The following is a 19,300-nucleotide window of genomic DNA, read 5'->3' on the forward strand; positions in this document are numbered from 1 at the left end:
CCTAGTTCCACTTCCTCTAACAAAACTTCAACATCTACCGTTGCAGGATGTCCTGTTTCACCGCCACGCCTTCCAGGTATGCGATCTTAAAAAAGTGAAAAATGATAGTTAACAAGCAAGCAAACAAGAAAGGTGTAAAAATCCCTTACCTTCATATGTTTCTCTATGGGTCCGGAGGAATACTTCACGGCCCTGATGCCGACGATTTGGGGTATAGCTCTGCATAGAGTCTTTGAGCAGCTCTGGTATTACAGCAAGCTTCACCGTAAATTAGGTGAATATCCGCATATTCATGCGACGTATACTGCGTGTTCTCTGTCATAGTATTAATGACACAATGTTCGAAGGGTCCAATTTCACAAAATCCACTTTCACTAATTCCGGTAAGTAACATAAAATAATGTCAGGAGCAGGTAATAATGTACCTTTGTACTATTTAGCATGTCATTGGTCGGTAACAAGAGCAACTTAAATTTAAATCTACTAAATACATTCTAGCGTGTCTCAGTGCTTTACCCACAAAACCGGCTCTAACTTTTTTTTCTATTCGAAACAGTAAGAGTGGCACCCTTTTGAAGTCTTTATTAAATGAGCAATTTTTTTATGTAATGTAAAGTCCTAGCTCTGTATATTTTTTTTCACCATAGATAGTCAAAGCTGGGGCAGAAAATATCAAAAAGTTAAAAGTCCCAATATAGTCCTAATTTTATAATGGTTCCTTAATATATTTTAACTTCACTGCATTTGAGTATGGAGAAGAAACTATCTGAAATTATTTTACATAAAAAATTTACTAAGTATAGCCTGGTTTGTAGATGCAGTTAAAGAAAATACATGAAAAGGCACGATTTTTTTTAATTCAAAAAAATTTAAATATTTCAAAAACGGTGACACTTTTACCTGAAAATTTCTTGTTTATCAGAGAGCTCACCCCCCCACCTTCTTCTTCTTCTTATTTGGCGCTGTAACCGCATAAGCGATTTTGGCCGAGTCCAAAACAGCACGCCAGTCATTTCTCTTCTGTGCTAACTGACGCCAATTGAAAATGCCAAGTGAAGCCAAGTCCTACTCCACCTGGTCTTTCCAACGCAGAGGAGGCCTTCCTCTTCCTCTGTTACCAGCATCGCGGCCCGCGTTGAATATTTTCAGAGCAGGAGCGTTTCTGTCCATCCGAACGACATGGCCAAGCCAGCGGAGCCGCTGAATTTTAATTCGCTGCACTATGTCTATATCGTTGTAAAGCTCATACAGCTCATCGTTAAATCGTCTGCGGTATTCTCCATCACCAACGCGTAAAGGTCCGCAAATCTTTCGCAGAATCTTTCTCTCGAAAACTCCAAGAGCCGCCTCATCAGATGCTTTCATTGTCCATGCTTCCGCGCCATACACCAGCACAGGCATGATGAGTGACTTATAGAGTGTGATCTTTGTACGACGAGAGAGGACTTTACTTCTCAATTGCCTACTCAGCCCAAAGTAGCACTTGTTGGCAAGAGTGATTCTCCGTTGGATTTCAAGGCTGACATTATTATTGGTGTTAATGCTGGTTCCCAAATAAACGAAGTCGTCTACTTTTTCAAACTTGTAACTGTCAACAGTGACGTGGGTGCCAAGACGCGTATGCTCTGACTGTTTGTGTGCTGACAGGAGATACTTCGTTTTGTCCTCGTTCACCACCAGACCCATTCGCTGTGCTTCTCTATCCAATCCCGAGAAGGCAGAACAGACGTAGCCCTTGTTTTTACCGATAATATCGATGTCGTCGGCATACGCCAGCAATTGTACGCTCTTACAGAGTATTGTGCCTGAGCGGTTCAGTTCTGCGGCTCTTATTATCTTCTCCAACATAAGATTAAAGAAATCACACGAAAGGGAGTCCCCTTGTCTGAAACCTCGTTTGGTATCAAACGGCTCGGAGAGGTCCTTCCCTATTCTGACGGAGCTGGTGGTATTGCTCAACGTCATTTTACACAGCCGTATTAGTTTCGCGGGGATACCAAATTCAGACATCGCGGCATAAAGGCAACTTCTCTTCGTGCTGTCGAAAGCGGCTTTGAAATCGACAAATAGATGGTGTGTGTCGATCCTATTCTCGCGGGTCTTTTCCAAGATTTGGCGTATTGTGAATACCTGATCTATGGTGGATTTTCCAGCCCTAAAGCCACACTGATAAGGTCCAATCAGCTCGTTGACGGTGGGCTTCAGTCTTTCGCACAATACGCTCGATAAGACCTTGTAACCTATGCTTAGAAGGCTAATTCCGCGGTAGTTGGCGCGTATGGCGGGGTCGCCTTTCTTGTGGATTGGGCAGAGCACACTTAAATTCCAGTCGTCGGGCATGTGTTCATCTGACCATATTCTGCATACGAGCTGATGCATGCACCTCATCAGCTCCTCGCCGCCGTACTTGAATAGCTCGGCTGGCAGGCCGTCAGCTCCAGCAGCTTTGTTGTTTTTCAGCCGCGTAATCGCTATTCGTACCTCGTCATAGTCAGGCGGTGGGACAGCTACTCCATCACCATCGACTGGGGACTCGGGTTCGTCTTCCTCACTACTTTCAGCGCTGCTACCATTCAGTAGGTTATAAAAGTGTTCCCTCCACAATTTAAGTATATTCTGGACATCGGTCACTAGGTCGCCATTGTTGTTCTTACAGGAGTTCGCCCCGGTCTTGAAACCTTCCGTAAGTCGCCTAACCCTCTGGTAGAATTTTCGGGCGTTCTTCCTGTCGGCCAGCATCTCAAGCTCTTCGCACTCACGTATTTCGGCCTCTCTCTTATTATTGCGGCAAATACGTCTCGCTTCCTTCTTCAGTTCCCTATAACGGTCCCACATGGCTCGCGTTGCGCCCGATCGCAGCGTGGCCCTGTAGGCGGCATCTTTTTTCTCTGCGGCTTCTTGACATTCCTCATCGTACCAGTTGTTCACCCCCCCACCTACCTTCCCCTAAAGTTTGGCACGTTACTTCTGGGACACCTTGTATATTGTCTCAGATGTTTGGACAATGGATTTATTATACTTATAAGCAAAGGCTTGAACATATTGACTTTTACCTTATAATCATATTTGGTGAGCTCTCTTGTGTCAGCATTAACTCACCATTGGGTTACCATTCAAATGTAGTAGTACCACAATGGATAACTACACAGGAGTCACCTCGTTTGGGACAAATACAGAACCTACGGGCTGGTTTTCACTATGTCATATTTGACGTCGGATGTTGGTAGTTGAATGAAAAGGGCTCATGTTGTGTCATTAGTCGGGTTTACACGATCCCATATGTGTGACAACATGGTGTGATATCTATCGATGTTCGATCGTGTAAACGCTAAAACAACCGCTCGACACACATGTTGGCTGGTTTACAAAAATTGTTGATTTCTTACAGTTATGTTCGCCTCATACCATGTTGTCACACATGTTGGATCGTGTAAACCGCGCTATTTGCGTTTGTTGTCATACAACCAAGTATAAACGGCCCTTCAGCCAATCAATCCGATGCTAATGCCATTTCCACTTGCACTATCCATAATTGGTTTAATGAACTCATTCCTTTTGGTTCACTAATGACGAAAAAGATATTTTAAGCTAATCCGATCGTCGCCCTCCAATCGAGCGTATAAAATTCCGCTTCAAATTGACCTATATTTTTCTTAGCTCGATTATAATTCTCTCGCTAAACTCATGAACTGATTTGCGCACATATGTATGTATATATACATATAACTATGAAAACAACAGTTCAATCACCTCATACTCAATCCATATATGGCAGAAAAAAGTTACATACACATCGACTTTTTAGGGACCTTGAAAGCGTAACAAAAATTGCGCTTTTTACTTCAAAGTTTATATATGTATGTATATATTTGCCAAAATTTAACCTTGAAGGAGCATTTTATATACCAACATACAAACATGTGTAGCCATAGTGCTGATAAGAGTGAAAACTCAGTACCTGAGTATTAGTGTGCTTATAGTGATAGCTGTGGAATGAAATACATACTTACATCCATATATATGTAGCACGTGTACGGCAGTCATCGAATCGCTTCAAGGGCTGTCAGTGTTAAGTAAGCGCCATGAAGAATATCGTCGGTGACTGATTTTTTTCCTTTTTGTCAGTATGAATCCGTTGAATGGAAGGAGCTAGCATGCAATTACGTAAGGTATAAAAGTATGACTGTATGTATGTATGTATGAAGGTAAATAAGTCGGCATGTGCGCCCGTGAGTAATCGTAGTGCAATAATATAGCTGCAGTGGTAATTACTCGCTGGCATTGAATATATGTATGTTCAATGTACATTAGCCGTCATCGATTCACCACTTCTCGCTCGCTATGTTTGAGTTCCGGTCGCTTAAAGAATTTTGCATGTGAAAGCAACAACAAAGTTAGCTAGCACGGATAGGCGATAGCGAGTTTGGTTGTACCTCATTGAGTTCGTTCGTTTCGCCACTCGCTAACTGTTGGCGAATCGATGACGGCTATTGTACATCCATAGTTCGCAATCAGCCGGTCGCCTATCAGAATAGTTCTACGTATGCCTTCATATATACAAACATAAGTACATACTTACATACATTAATAGGAACATATGTATGTATGCCTGTACGTGAAAGTGTTTGTAATACCAATAAGAATGCCAGATTGGAGTATGTAGGTCGCTTGCGCGTGCACTGCTGGTCAACACTTCCTCCATAGAGTAGGAAAACTCAAAACTTTTGTCTCATATTAAAAATTACACTACGCACCCAACGATATGTAGGTATGTAGTTAGTATGTATGTATATTTTTATGAAATCCCCGTATATCTTCTGTGCATTTGTATGTATTTATGTATGCGCTCATGCCATTATGCCCAAAGAAGAAATGCGCCGACTAGCATAGCAAATACAATTTCATTCATGACTCGTCAGCATGGAATGCAACAGGAGCAGCTGCAACAACAAGAGCAACATCAAAACAAACGCCCGGTATCGACGGCAATATCCAAGTTGGGAAAATGACACAAACACATAAATAAATAGAAATACAGACATATGCACCTCAAAATTCATGCAAAGGCAAGCAATAGCCGTCAGCAACGCAACTTTTATAGTAGTTGGTACATGCAACGAAAAGATCAACATGACGTTGCTGATGACAAAAGCAGCGACTTCGGAAGTACCACAGCACCGCACCGTACCGCAACGCAAACAAATGAAGCACGGGGAATCACCTTTATCAGTGCTGGCGTATCGAAATCAGTAACAGCAACGACAACGGCAGCAACGTTAAGTGATTTAAGGCCAACAGTGGCAGTACAAATTAACAACAACAATACCAACTTTCATATTTTACCACTAGCACTACTACAAATACACCGATAAGTACCTCTGTGCCAACGATGATTACAATTTGGCGACCAAAAACGATTATGTAGACGCTCATAAACTGTGTGCTACGCCAAAATTCTCTCACTATTTCTCCACAACAGCGGTTTTCTCCAATCAGCGCACGAACGAACAAATTAGGAGAATTCCGATGTTTCTCTGGGTTAGTTCTGGTTTTTGTTATTGTTTGGCGCGCTACTTATTTCAACCATTCAACTAATCAACAAGTCAGTTGATAGGAAAAATAAAAATTTTAATCAAGTAACTAGAAACGCAGGAAGAACAACTCGAATGCGGATGATTAGTACTCGAAGAAGAGGCAAAATTTTCGGAGAATCTCACATGTATTAAAGTATCAAACCAGGCAGTTCTCAACGCGATTTCACGAATACGCCTAGCACATGGCTAAGTTTCCGGAACTTTTTAGCTTTTTACTTGCATGTGCTGTGCTGGGTGTTATGAGGACTCTTCCTGTATAAGGGACAGGTTTTCACTACTTCTAAGTTCAGCAGAGAGAATATGTTGTTGAGACCATGATAAAAATATAGTAAGGTAGAACCGCTGAGAGTCACTTTTAAAATTCTTGACGTTTCCAAACAATTTAATTTTTAAATTTATTCACAAACTCACACACACATTTTCATTTTCAATCTCAAGCAACAACAATTTCGAACAATTTCAATTTTTTATTTTCACTTTTATATGATTTTAAAATGTTGGCAAACTTCAAAAAAAAATCATGGCCGACAAATTGAGAGAACGGTTCTACCTTGCTATGTTTTTATCATGGTTGAGACTAGGACGTTGGGTGTTTTCTCTACAGCGTATTACTTGTTCATGCGAAACATACTGGCGCTGCATAGTTCGCCTCTGATCAGTACACTCAAAGTCGCTCATTAACTGTGACTGTGATAAGTAGCAATCGTAATTACATAGGTATCGAAGTTATTTAAGATTAAAATCTGACCGCTGTTGTTTTCTATTAGAATTTTACACCACTAACAATGAATGTGAATCACCTAACCAAAAGACGAATATAGTCAGTGATGCTAAAAAGCATTGGGGAGAATACGCTGCCTTCCGAAATTCCTTTTTTGATTAATTCAACTGACGATTGCCGTCCACATAGGAAGCTTGTTATGTACCGTTTCATCAGATCTGGAAGCCACGATTGTGGCATGTTTTGACGAAGGGTCTCCTGGTTAACCGTGTTAACTTCAACGATGAACTGCGTTTAGAGCCGTCTTATCACAAGGTCGATGTTGGTTCAGACCCTAACTTACTGTTTTGTGACGACATTCAGTGCTGTTGTGGTTCGCAATTTTCTGAAATCCATACTGGTATTCGGCTAATTTAATATATTTTGTCAAATGTGGAGGCGAGGTGCTTCCGTGGTTCTTGCCATGTAGATTTAGTTAAACCTTATCACTCAACCGAAGAAAAAAGTTATGTAATAGTCACTCACAAACAAAAGGTAGAATCTGCTTTCAGTTTACGAAAAGTAAAAAAGATAGGATCAAAAGGTTATGATCAACCGGATTACAACATCGTTTTATGGCTCATTATTTGGAGAATGACCATTAATTTATGTTTAAAACAGGAAATAATCTCGCTAGGGTGTAATTGTTGACGATGGTTCCCGATTTCTTTCTATGACAGGCCTTCACTTTACTAACCCTTCATAATTATATATACATATGCAGGCGTTCACAAAAATAACTTTTGATGCATCTAGCCATGGAAATCAAATACCAAAAGAAGCTGATATAAATTTCACTTTGGTGTCATAAAACTGTCCCTCCAAACAGGGGATTAAATAAGCAAAGAGTCGGTCACTCCATTCACAGGCGGGGTTTCGACATAACTTCCACCAAACCGTGACATAAGTTCCATGGAAGTAAAGTCTGACATTACTTCCACAGATCTGATTCACAGGAGCTATATCAGACATAAGCTCATTGATAAATGTATATTAAACGAGCCTCTCACTGCACAAATTGATGAACTCTACTTTTTTAAAAATCTGAAATTTGAGTGTGAAAGCTGGAAGTCCGACGTAATATTAGGTATTTTCGCTTTTTGAATGATGATCAATGTTCCGAATTCCAAGACGATCTATATGGAGTTATTGTTTACCACTTCTTCCACGAGATAAAATAATGAATAGATATAAGATTTTAGTCCCCCAAGCGATTAATTTAATTTGCTTTGCATTGATGCAACCGATTTTTTAATATTTTCGAAGCTGTTGTATAAAACCGGTTAGAGGAACTCTTATGACTTATCAGGTTTTGACGTAGAATACGTCTTACGTTTCCATATGGATGCTAGGCTCAAATGTTGTAGTTGTAATTTTTATTGCACGAGAACTAGTGAAGCGATTTCAATGAAAAGTGTGCCGTTTCAAAGACAAAATTCCAAACCTATCGACAGATACATTTATTTAAGTAACAACGGTAAATATTGGTTTATTTTGGGGTCTATTTTGAGCCTTTAAAGTGCTCTAGCAACTTATGGTTGGCAGATATAACTTTCATTTTCGGGATATAGGTTCTTTGAAGCAGTAGAAATATTATCGTGTACAAATCTTATATAAATTCAACAAATATCGAGCATTAAAAGGCAAAAAATTTTAATACCAGAATGCTCGAAAACCGCTCGAATGATTTTGTTTTTGTGTTCTTTAATCAAAAATTCAGGTGTTAGATGCTGGCAGGACAAAAGGATACCAAAAACAGATTGCGAAGGTGAGGGGATATATGTATAGGCCTGATCGCAGCATATTTTGTACCCATGTACCTACATTAGGGTGGCCCAAAAATGCATGAGAAAAAGTAAAGTCGGATTTTTTATGCTCTCACCCCCTAGGATTGGTCTATACCGAAAAAATATACCCTTAATTTTTTATACTTGAAATCAAAAAATATTTAGAGATCGCTCAAAGCGCCAAAAGTTTTCCATGTATTTTATATGGGGAAAAAAAACTTTTCGTAGAAATGGTGTAGAATAGTGAAAATTTAATATTTTTCTACCATAAATCTCTGTTTATCTGCAGGATAAATAATAATAGCCAATTGCTTATTTAACCATTTTTTCATCGCAACTATAATTTATAGGTCCGCCAGAAACCCATAAAAACCTCGAAAAATTTAATGGGGCGAATAAAAAAATCGTTAGTATTAAAAAATGGTTAAATAAACAATTGCGTATTATTACTGAAAGTTTCCTGAAGAGATCCAGAGTTTTCCGATCGAAAAATATTGATTTTCAAGAATTCTATACCATTTCAACGAAAAATTTTATTTTTCCCATAAAAATACATGGAAACTATATTTAGGAGAGTTGCCAGCTGTTTGAGAAGTTTTAGCTAACTTATACACAAATTCGAAGACGAAGATAATGCGAAGACGAGCATGAGCTCGAAGAAGAATATTAATACGAGGATCTAGGCTAATATAAAAAGTAAGACAAATTTCTACAGTATAAAAGGAAATAAAAATGAATCGAAAAAATGATACACGTATTATTAATATTAGTAGTATTAATCAGGGACCGTAACGGTTATAAGTTTTATTACAAAAATCACTTTTTAATCGTTATTAACTGAGTTTTATTTTTCGCTCGGAAAATAATCGTTACGTTTTAAGTTTTATTTTTTGCCCGGAAAATATGGTTACGTTTTAAGTTTTATTTTTTGCTCGGAAAATAATGGTTACGTTTTAAGTTTTATTTTTTGCGCGGAAAATAATGGTTACGTTTTAAGTTTTATTTTTTGCTCGGAAAATAATGGTTACGTTATAAGTTTTATTTTTTGCTCGGAAAATAATCGTTAGTTTTAAGTTTTATTTTTTGCTCGGAAAATAACCGTTATTTCTTGAGTTTTATTTTTTGCTCAGAAAATAAAACTTAATTTTTGCGTATGCGTATGCCCTTTTTTGCACTTTTTCTTTAGAAATGTGGTTCTCTTTGTTTCTGCCCTAGTATCTGTATTTTCATGACCCAGTCCACAGTGGCGTTAAAGGTTCAATGCAGCCGCCCCCTGTCTATTCACGCATGCGCATGCGCATACGCAAAAATTAAGTTTTATTTTCTGAGCAAAAAATAAAACTCAAGAAATAACGATTATTTTCCGAGCAAAAAATAAAACTTAAAACGTAACGATTATTTTCCGAGCAAAAAATAAAACTTAAAACGTAACCATTATTTTCCGAGCAAAAAATAAAACTCAAAACATAACGATTATTTTCTGAGTAAAAAATAAAACTCAAAATATAATGATTAAACTTGATCTTTATAAGTAAAAATTAGAAAATAAAAATCAGTGCCGCTGATTGATTACTCCGAGTAATAAGAAATATATTGGTTTACTCCTTATGCACGTAGCATTTCTCTTTCCGAGTGATTTTTTGAGTTGAAATTTGAAAGGATAATCGTTATTTTCGGTCCCTGGTATTAATATTTTGCAAGTCATATGGATTTATTAAATTCAATTCAATACTGATTCTATTTAATATTTCATGTACCGTTTTAAGTTTAGCGGCTGTGACTTCGACACAGCCTGCAAGTCAAGACGAAGGCGCTGGACTACTCCTTTTTTTTTACTTTTGTGCTTTACTTTGTGCGCACCACTTCGGCTTAGAAGGCTAATGTTGCATTGGAAAAATGTTTTCCTATTAAAGGGAAATTCTTCCTTTGCTTTTGCTTCTGATCTCGGAAGAGAATGCTTTTTCTACCCAACTTTTGCGAGTTAAGAATGATGGATATCCCGATCATGAAAAAAAACCTCTTCGACGGGATACTGATAAAGCATCCGAGTTATTGTAAGAGGACCAAATAAATATCGAAGCACTTTTATCGAAGGTGGCTTTAGAAAAGGTAATTTAGAAAACTTCATTGGAAAACGATGAAGAAGACGAACTGGACATTGAAATTGAGGACAGATTGGAAAGAAAAATTGGAACGCAAACACTTTTGACGAGCCTCAAGTAGCTCCAAATTCTGTATAAACGGTAAAATAGATCCGTGCGAAATTGTATTTATTCCCTGTGGTCATGAAATATTGTGCGATACGGTCACAATCCTTCAAAGATTGAACATTGCCGTGAATTTCCAGTAAAAATTCACAGTTTTTTTCGAATATATTATAATTTATCCTAAGCATACATATAAGTATACATATGTAGTTAAATAATAAATTTTCATGGTTGAACAGAACCCGTAATTTCTTTTTGTTCCTAATAGTAATAATTAGATCGCCGGAGGGGGAGCGCCATCCATGTCATCCAAGTCATGACATAACTTCCATGGATGGAATCTTCTGAAAGTTATATCTGATCTTCGCAAAATTAAGTCTGAAGTAACTTCCACAGGCCCATGGAAGTTATGTCAGTTACCCCACAGGCAATCATTATTAATTCATAAAGACAGGCTCCAAATTACTCGACTGATTTGGCACATCGATGCATCGATTATGCGATTATATTGACCCCTTCGCGCAAAACTATCGCAAATTTTACAGGAGAGCATTTTTTCTACTTTGATTTTTTTTTTGTCGTAGGTGTCGTATCGTCGTATATTGTAAGGTTTTTAACGGCTAAATAGATGTTAAGAGGCCTTGAAACTACAATCAGCTATTTTTTAACGGCGTGAAATCTATTAATACGACTTTTATGGTAGCCTTAGAAACACTTAAATACAGTTTCAGCCGTTTAAAGTTTATGACATACAATAATACGATAGTACACAACACCTCGCGTGTTCAAAATTCTTGTGTATGGCACATACGATAATCTCGCCCTCAAAAAAATAATGCATTGCAACATATAATAAAATATACAGTAAATTTTAGCCACAATATTTTACCAAGTCATGCTTTGTGGAGTGTATAACAAATTTTCATTAAAGCCTATTTCGAAAAAATGGTGCATACGATAATTTTGCGCAAAGGGGTGGATATGTATATGTCAAAGCACAATCAAGTCAGGTTGTCTAGGTCCTCTGGAATAATACAAAATTGTCTATCTCTAGAGATATTTTTTAACTTTTCTTAGCTTTCGTTATGTACATATATTTCGTAAAGACGTGCACAGAAAATGCTTCCAGTGCCTATAAATGGTTTGGATGAACTTAATGCCTTCGTAATCTATAACTTATCTTTCCCACATTAATAGATTTTGAAATATGTACCTTTAGCTCTTCAGGCTTATTTTCAAGTCACCGGACGAACACATTTTTGATTAGAAGGGAAGATGCACTTCTTGATAAAAACAATTAAATTTATTAAAAGCCTTTCCTCTGTGATAGCTATAATAAAATATGTAAAAAAAGAATCATCTATAGTTGTCGAATATTTCAAACAACTGGTAATCACTTAAACTCAGTCACTTAATTATTTAAAATGAGGGCGTACGCGTATGTGGGTGAAGTATAAACAAAAGCCAAAAAAAAAATACAAACAATCATGCGTACGAGAAAAATAACTTTTTAAGTAATGACATCATGAGCACAACTGTGGCAACGGCAAGCAGCATTAGCAATGAGGATGAGCTTCGCCGACCACCATTCCCACCGAGTCGGCGGACGATAGCGACGACGATAACGAAAAAGTGGCTGAAGAAAACGCCGGCATTGCCGATGAAATCGCAGTTCAAAATTATTGTGAAGAATTCAGTCGCTATTGGATTGTCGTTGGTAGCGAAACAGACATAAAGATTGCGTCGCAATTGCAACAAATATTGTAATAAAAGCGGCAGTAGCAACAACAGCATTACGAGTAATATAACTCGCAGCAATCAGCAACGACGTCTTCATAACGTCATCGACATTTTTATTAGCAAGTTGCAACGCTAGGCATTTTCTGCCCAAACAATAAAAGCCTGATTATGGCAACTTAACTTAATTTAACGGAACGTAGAACATAGAAAATCAAAATGAAACAGATTTCGACGTGGCATTAAGTTACGTTCAGTTTCGCCTGTTCAATTATAAACAACATCCATTTAAGAGAATTTTTAAGTAAGAACCTGTAAGTTATGTTAAGTTGCCATAATCAGACCATAAGGCAGCACCACAACAACCAACCCTCTCCCATCTTCTGCTCTCCTTTCTTATTTCTCCGCTCGGCAATTGTAGTTGTAGTTTTCATTATTGCTGAAGTATTATAATACCGATAACAACAACTTTGTAATGCATTTTCCTACAGTCTTGGGTAACTAACGGTTACCGACGGCAACTGAATGGCTGATCGGCGTACTTGTATTAGTAGTTGTGCATCCAGACAGGTGAAATTTACAGTTTGATTGCATGCAAGGATTTTGCCACTCCGGTGTAGCGGCATTTTCTTCAATAAAACGAATTCAGGTTCGCATCTGGACAACTATCTATTATCTACACGTAGTAAAAAGGATAGTCGAGATTCTTTGTATGCGGTAATCTCGAAAACTACTGAATGGATTTTGACGAGATTTTTTCTAATATACTCTGTATCGAAAGGAGAGTGACCTTTTTCACTTAGAATTTTAATGGGGTTGCCACCTGTCTAAAAAACTATAAGATCCGCACCGTTCGTTGGATTACAAAAGATCAGGTATCAAATGAAAGGGATTGGCCTCCAGAAAAGCAATATTATTGTTTTTGAACAGGGTTGCCATCTGTTAATAAAATTACTATATTCAATCATAATAAGCTTAGGCATCAGTTCTGCACCGTCACTGTCAAACGAAAAGACTTATGGCCTTATTCATAAAAAATAAAGTAGCTTTATAAAAGGTTTATGAAATGAAAAATTTATGAAAACGTCAATTTATAAAGCTCTTTAAACCTACTTTATTTTTTATTAATAGCCTCTACATGGGCAATAATGTATAACTTTTCTGAGTAGGGTTGCCACCTATTAAAAAGTTAAAAGATTTCCGCCGTTCGTTGGATTACAAAATGAGATACCAAAAAAAAAGGGCCTGGTCTTCGCTTGTACAAAAGTTTTCATATTTTGTATAGGGTTGCTATATAATTACTATGTCGAGATATTTTGACCACGCTAATCTCAAAAACTACTGAACGGATTTATACAAAATTTTTTAAGTATAATCTTAGTGCTTTAGATTCATATAGGGTTAAATAGGGGAAAATTTTTAGATCCGCACTGTTCGTTAGATTACGAAAAATGAGGTGTCAAATATAAAAATTTTGAATGTGTAATACGCGAGGGAATTTTTTGTTAATGACATTAGATTTGCTCAGTTAATTGGATCTAAAAAAATGAGGTGTCAAAGGAATGGTATTGACCTTCAGAGTTGCAGTAAGGTTTTATTTTTCGAAGGGGGTTGCAACCTGTGCGAAAAATTATAAAATGGTGGCTGTTCGTTAGATTACAAGAAATGAGGTGTCAAATAAAAGGGCTTGGCCTCCAGATGCGCAATTATAAATTATTTTTAGTAGGGTTGCAAGCTGTTTAGTTGTCAATCGCACCTTATTTAATATCTACACATTCAGCGCGTGGCGAAGCCTCGCGCATACGAGGCCGGCTAGTAGTTCATAAAGACAAAGAAAAACTCTTTTACGTATTTAGCCCTTAAATTTTTGGTGTGTCTACACAGGCACTTGGAAGAGACGATATTCCGCGGCGACAGTATTCGAAAAAAGGCTCAGTACAAATCTGAGGGACCATGACAAAGAGAGAATTGTCACCCCCTATGATAGCCAGGCGGCACCCAAAGAACTTTAATCTTGTGAAGTAACATAATCCCTAGTCCTCGAGTGCATAGAAAACTTAAATCGCCTTGCAAACTACAATAGCGTCCAACTACATGCTATAGAGTTAGACATAAAATGAGACAATGGACAGACTAGCCAGGGAAACGACAGCAAGCACACCAATTTAAAAGAGTAATTCAACTGCCGTTCAGAGGCGTTCACAGAAGAAAAAGTCCCTCCATTTATGGGGTCATAGCCAGGGGCTTTGCAAAACACTTGGCGAATGGCATAAGGAAAGTGAATATCCGAAACTACAAAGCCAGACCAATGCAACGGCATACTTGGAGCGAGGTCTTGGAAGAAGCTCGCACCAACCTGGGTTGTAAGGCCAATAATGAACTAAGATGCATATTAAATAATTTGTGAAGCTAATACAAACACCTACATATGTATATCTCTACTGAGCCAAATACTACATACAGAATCGCTCATCCTAATAGCACCCCCATTTCAAACAGGTATTGTTTGCCACTTATGTTAACTTATTTTTTTTTTAAGAATTTTCAATTAAAATACACTTAATTCTCTAACGAAACCCATCTTATCCCAAGTTTAAACTTTATAGAAAACTAAAAAAAGTGTTAACAATTTTCATCCAAAATTCAACTATTTTTCTTAGAAGTTGATGCGAGTATGCATTTAATTTTAGCGGAATTATGTAGAACTTTGGCGGCTCCTGTAGTGTAGTGGTTAGAAGTGAGCACTACCATTCCACAGGGCCTGGTATCGAGCCCAGTTTACGACTAACATCAAAAACCGAAAACCCATCTTATCCCAAGTTTAAAACTTTATAGAAATTAAGTAAATTTTCATCCAAAATTCAAACTTTTTTCTCTGAAGTTGTTTCGAGTATGCATTTAATTTTAGCGGAATTATGTAGAACTTTGGTGGCCCCTGTGGTGTAGCGGTTAGAATTGACCACTACCATTCCGTAGGGCCTGGGATTGAGCCCAGTTTATGACTATTTACTATTCGACATCACCTTTGTGTGACAACATCAAGGCGTACGCCAAAAATCGAAGAAGAAGTTCGGCCAGACACTAACACATTTTGTAAGCGCCAATCTATTATCTTTATCTCATATACACTGGTGGAAAACTAAATAGGGACACGACACTTTTCCTATTTTTCTTTTGTTTATTTAATATTTGTTATTTTTTATAAAAGTGTAGCTCAATTTCTAACAAAAAACATATAAATTAATATTTCAAACTTTGTGTAATAATAATAAAATTCTGCAAAACTGCATCTAAATTATCATCAGATTTTAATCAGATTTGAGTACGCACTTTTATAGTCCATTTAATTTTAGTACAATAAAGTGCAAGTTTGAAGTTCCTAAAAAATCGCGTTGATTTTTGATAATTTTTACTATATCAGAAAGTAAAAATCCCAAAATAGTCCTAATTTTATGATGGTTCCTTAATATATTTTAACTACATTGCATTTGAGTATGGAGAAGCAACTATCTGGAAGTATTTTACATAAAAAATTTACTAAGCATAGCCTGGTTTGTAGATGCAGTTAAAGAAAATACATGAAAAGGCACGTTTTTTTTTTAATTCATTGAAATTTAAATATTTCAATAATGGTGACCCTTTTACCTGAAAATTGTTTGTTTATCAGAGAGCTCGCAGACTCGCTCATCTAGGTGGTACAATACTTAATCCATTCGAAATATGGAACGAAAAGCCCACCGAAGTGCTAGCTTATATTAAAAGCCTTCACGTATAGGGTAAAGTGCCACGCACAGTAGACCACCCTAGAGGTCGCAGTGCTCAAGGCTCATAATAATAATAATAGGTATAAAATTAAAGAGGTTTAAGAAAGATGTTGTTGGAAATATTTTTGAGGGTAGCCACATATTTCAAAATTTTAAGCTCAGCATGTTGCCGCAGGTTCCACCAATGTATGTATTATGTACAAACCGACGAAAAATTAGTCCTTCGTCAAATATGTTTGATTTATCATTACTTATGTATGGATATGTACAAATGTAAGGGGAATGAATGTAAGCAGTAAAACTGTTTGGAGGGGAAACTCAACGATAGTTAATTTGGCGGGAAAACTGTATGACAGTTTCTAATAAATACATGTATACATGTGTGCGTACATATGTATATTATTAAGCATTAATGATATGCCCAATGTCCTATAAATAGGACACTTACACAAGAGTTTACATGACGAGTAACGTTTTTCCATGAAGCACTTATTTCACTCATTTAGTTAGTGCTTGGTTATACCTACCTGGCGACAGTACGTTTCGGTAATTTTTTACTAAAATTTTTACGTAATTCATTTACAAAGTTGCAAGTTTTCCAAAGTTTCGGTATATGGTGCTATCGTTGCACGGTAAGTAAAAATTTGCTTATTCAGATATAAAAAATTTCCTTTTTTTTGTTGTTTTCGTATATTTGACATATTCTTCGACTGTTTTATGCTTGGTGAATTTGTTTTTATGTTGTAATATTACTTTTGTATTAGCAAAAATTTGGTGTCCTGCATGTTGGACATTGGGCATATAATATACTATAAATTTCCTACAGAGGATTTTCTCTGCATGAATCTTTGGCTCTTTTAGAGGATGATAATCTAGATTTCGATACCATAGCATTACTTCCAGAAATAAATGCACCTGCAGACATTACCGACGAGGTATTTATGTCGGTATAAATAATTATCCAGTTTCGCAGATGAAAAGGAGCGTTGAAGTCTTTTCGGAAATCGATTTTGATGCTAACTGGGATCCCGGTAATGACATACCATTGTCTGAGAATCGGATGCAATCGGAGTAAATCGGAGTAAAGTTTCAACAAGCGATACTCCTAACAAGAGCAAACCGGTATCGTAAAAGATTGTAATAAGAGCATGGGACGTATCGATCGTTCAGACCAAAATATTAGCGTCTAGTGCTATGCGAGGTAAGAGATAGTATTTACCCCTGATAACTAACTGTGTGGAAACGGACGAAATTCCTGGCAGACTCATAAACACAATCTCGGAACAATGGATTTCTTACCTATCAGGAGAAGTATTGCGACAGCCTAACTCGCCCAAAATAAAAAAGGTAAGTTTGACGCATAGTTCCAACAAAGACTCATCAGAAAACCACAATAAGATGCCAAAAATGTAACATTGAATTACATGTCAAATGTATTGTCACAGATCACATCAAATAAGTCAGACAAAGTTGATAATATGACATGTGCCCACTGTCCTATATATAGGACATTTACAATATAAATGTGTTCATTCTTTTTTTTAATCATTACCACACCCCGTCTTTTTATCATAAGTTTAGATGAATATAATCGCAAAACCCTTTGAAAAAGTAATGTGCATATCTGGGTCTGGGCTAACAGACTTAAGCACAATTAAATTGATTAAATAACTGGAATAGTGCAATGTGGGTATCAAACTAAAGAGTTTTAAGAAGACTTACAGACGGAAATATGTTTGAGATACAGCATGGATACCAAACGAAAGTTATTTGAAAAATCTTGATTTGGAAATATTATCTATCTAAAAGTAAAGACTAAAAATATTGAAATTAAATGAAATAATACATAGCTGGTCCCAAACGAAAAGTGTTTGGGAAAGCTTTACTAGAATTTTTTTTTTTTAATTTTTCCACTTTTTTCAAAAGCCGAAAAGTTTGAATGAAGAGAGAATTACAACATCTTATCAAATGAGCTGATCATATTATCAACGAAGTGTTTGTATACAAATTACGCAAAGAAATAAGTTAATAAAAAACTACTGATAAAAATCGAAATAAATTTAAAAACACTTTTTAATCTACCACGCTTTTATAAATGGACTAAAATTAGAAAATAATATTTCTCTGTCCCATAGAATTTGTTTGGATTACTTTTGATTTTGAAATTTTAGCAAAAGTCATTATAAGCAATTAATGAGATTGAAAACGAAAAACGTGGAACGCATGCAATACAAAGCATTAGATTTACTTGACAATAAGCAAACTACATACATAACATAGACCTAAAATTTCTACAGCGAAAGTACAAGTTTGAGATCGAGTTTAAGCGGTCGTTATTAATATACCCACATACATACATATAAATACTACTTTTCAATTTCAAATCAGGCCTATTACATTCGCCCCACGCTTTTCATTTTCAATCTCATAAATTTGTTTATAATGACTTTTGCTAAAATTTCAAAATCAAAAGTAAAAAATATATCAACAAGGAAATCCCACGCATAATCATTCTTAAAAACAAGTGCTACTTTGGACTGAGTAGGCAATTCGGGAATAAAGTACTACTCTCTATAAGTCACCCATGATGCCCGAGCAGGTAAATGGCGCAGAAGCTTAGACAATGACAACATTCGATGGGGCGGCTCTTGGAGTATTCGAGAGAAAGATCTTACGGAGACGGGGAGTACCATAGGCGATGGAACGATGAGTTGTATGAGCTTTACAACGAAATGTACATAGTGCAGCAAATGAAAATACAGCGGCTCCGCTGGCTTGGCCATATCGTTCGTGAAAGTATTCAACGCACAATCCGCTGGTGGTAGCAGAGGAAGAGGGAGGCCCTACTGCACAGAAGAACTTGGCTTCACGTGGCATTTCCAATTGGCGTCAGTTGGCACAGAGAGAAGCAACTGGCGTGCTTTGTCGAACCCGGCCAAAATCGCTTATACCCTTATAGCGCCAAATAGGAAGATGGAAATGATAAATTACAGAGTTGGGGCACCTTCTTTTTGGATACGCCAGGAGAAATTAGGAAAACATTCCTTATCAGATTGATTCTGGCAACGGTTCGATCAAAAAATTACATTACCTTAGCTATCGCTTCATATAGAATTGCTGCGCCATTGTTACCAGGTGGAAGCATTGCTAATGAGCTCTCATGCTGCCATTGAGCATATAAATCATCGAAACTCATGTCAATGATATGGCCGATACTGTAAATGATGTATGTATGTATTTTGGAACGAATTTTCGTCATCCCTTGTCACAACTCAATAATTAAAGGCTCGATAAATTGTAGCCCAATCACTTTAGATTTTTTCAATGAAAAAGTTCCGGGAAGAAATTTTTTGACGCAGTTAGGTGTGTCCTGTTTAGGTGAACACAAAATGAAAATTTCTCCCCCAATTGCGATATGGGAAATGTCCGCCATTTTGAATTTAGTGTTTTT

The 19,300-nt window shown here is 37.0% G+C and overlaps 1 long non-coding RNA gene across 2 annotated transcripts in view; it reads right to left on the reverse strand.

Annotated features, from left to right (window-relative positions):
- Nucleotides 1–19,300, reverse strand: part of LOC118744604 — a 248,084-nt gene that overhangs the window by 159,915 nt on the left and 68,869 nt on the right. The window contains exons 1-2 of one of the 2 annotated variants that reach the window (XR_004993574.1): nt 4,580–4,774; nt 4,011–4,149 (exon numbers count right to left, since the gene is read on the reverse strand). The exons of the other annotated variant lie outside the window; for it this stretch is intronic. This is a non-coding gene — a long non-coding RNA (uncharacterized LOC118744604). Of the gene's footprint in view, nt 1–4,010; nt 4,150–4,579; nt 4,775–19,300 lie in introns of those variants that run through there. 2 annotated transcript variants of the gene reach the window in all.

This window comes from Rhagoletis pomonella, unplaced genomic scaffold (genome assembly GCF_013731165.1).
Source record: "Rhagoletis pomonella isolate Grant_MI unplaced genomic scaffold, Rhpom_1.0 Rhpom_scaffold_00001, whole genome shotgun sequence".
Taxonomy (NCBI): Eukaryota; Metazoa; Arthropoda; class Insecta; order Diptera; family Tephritidae; genus Rhagoletis; species Rhagoletis pomonella.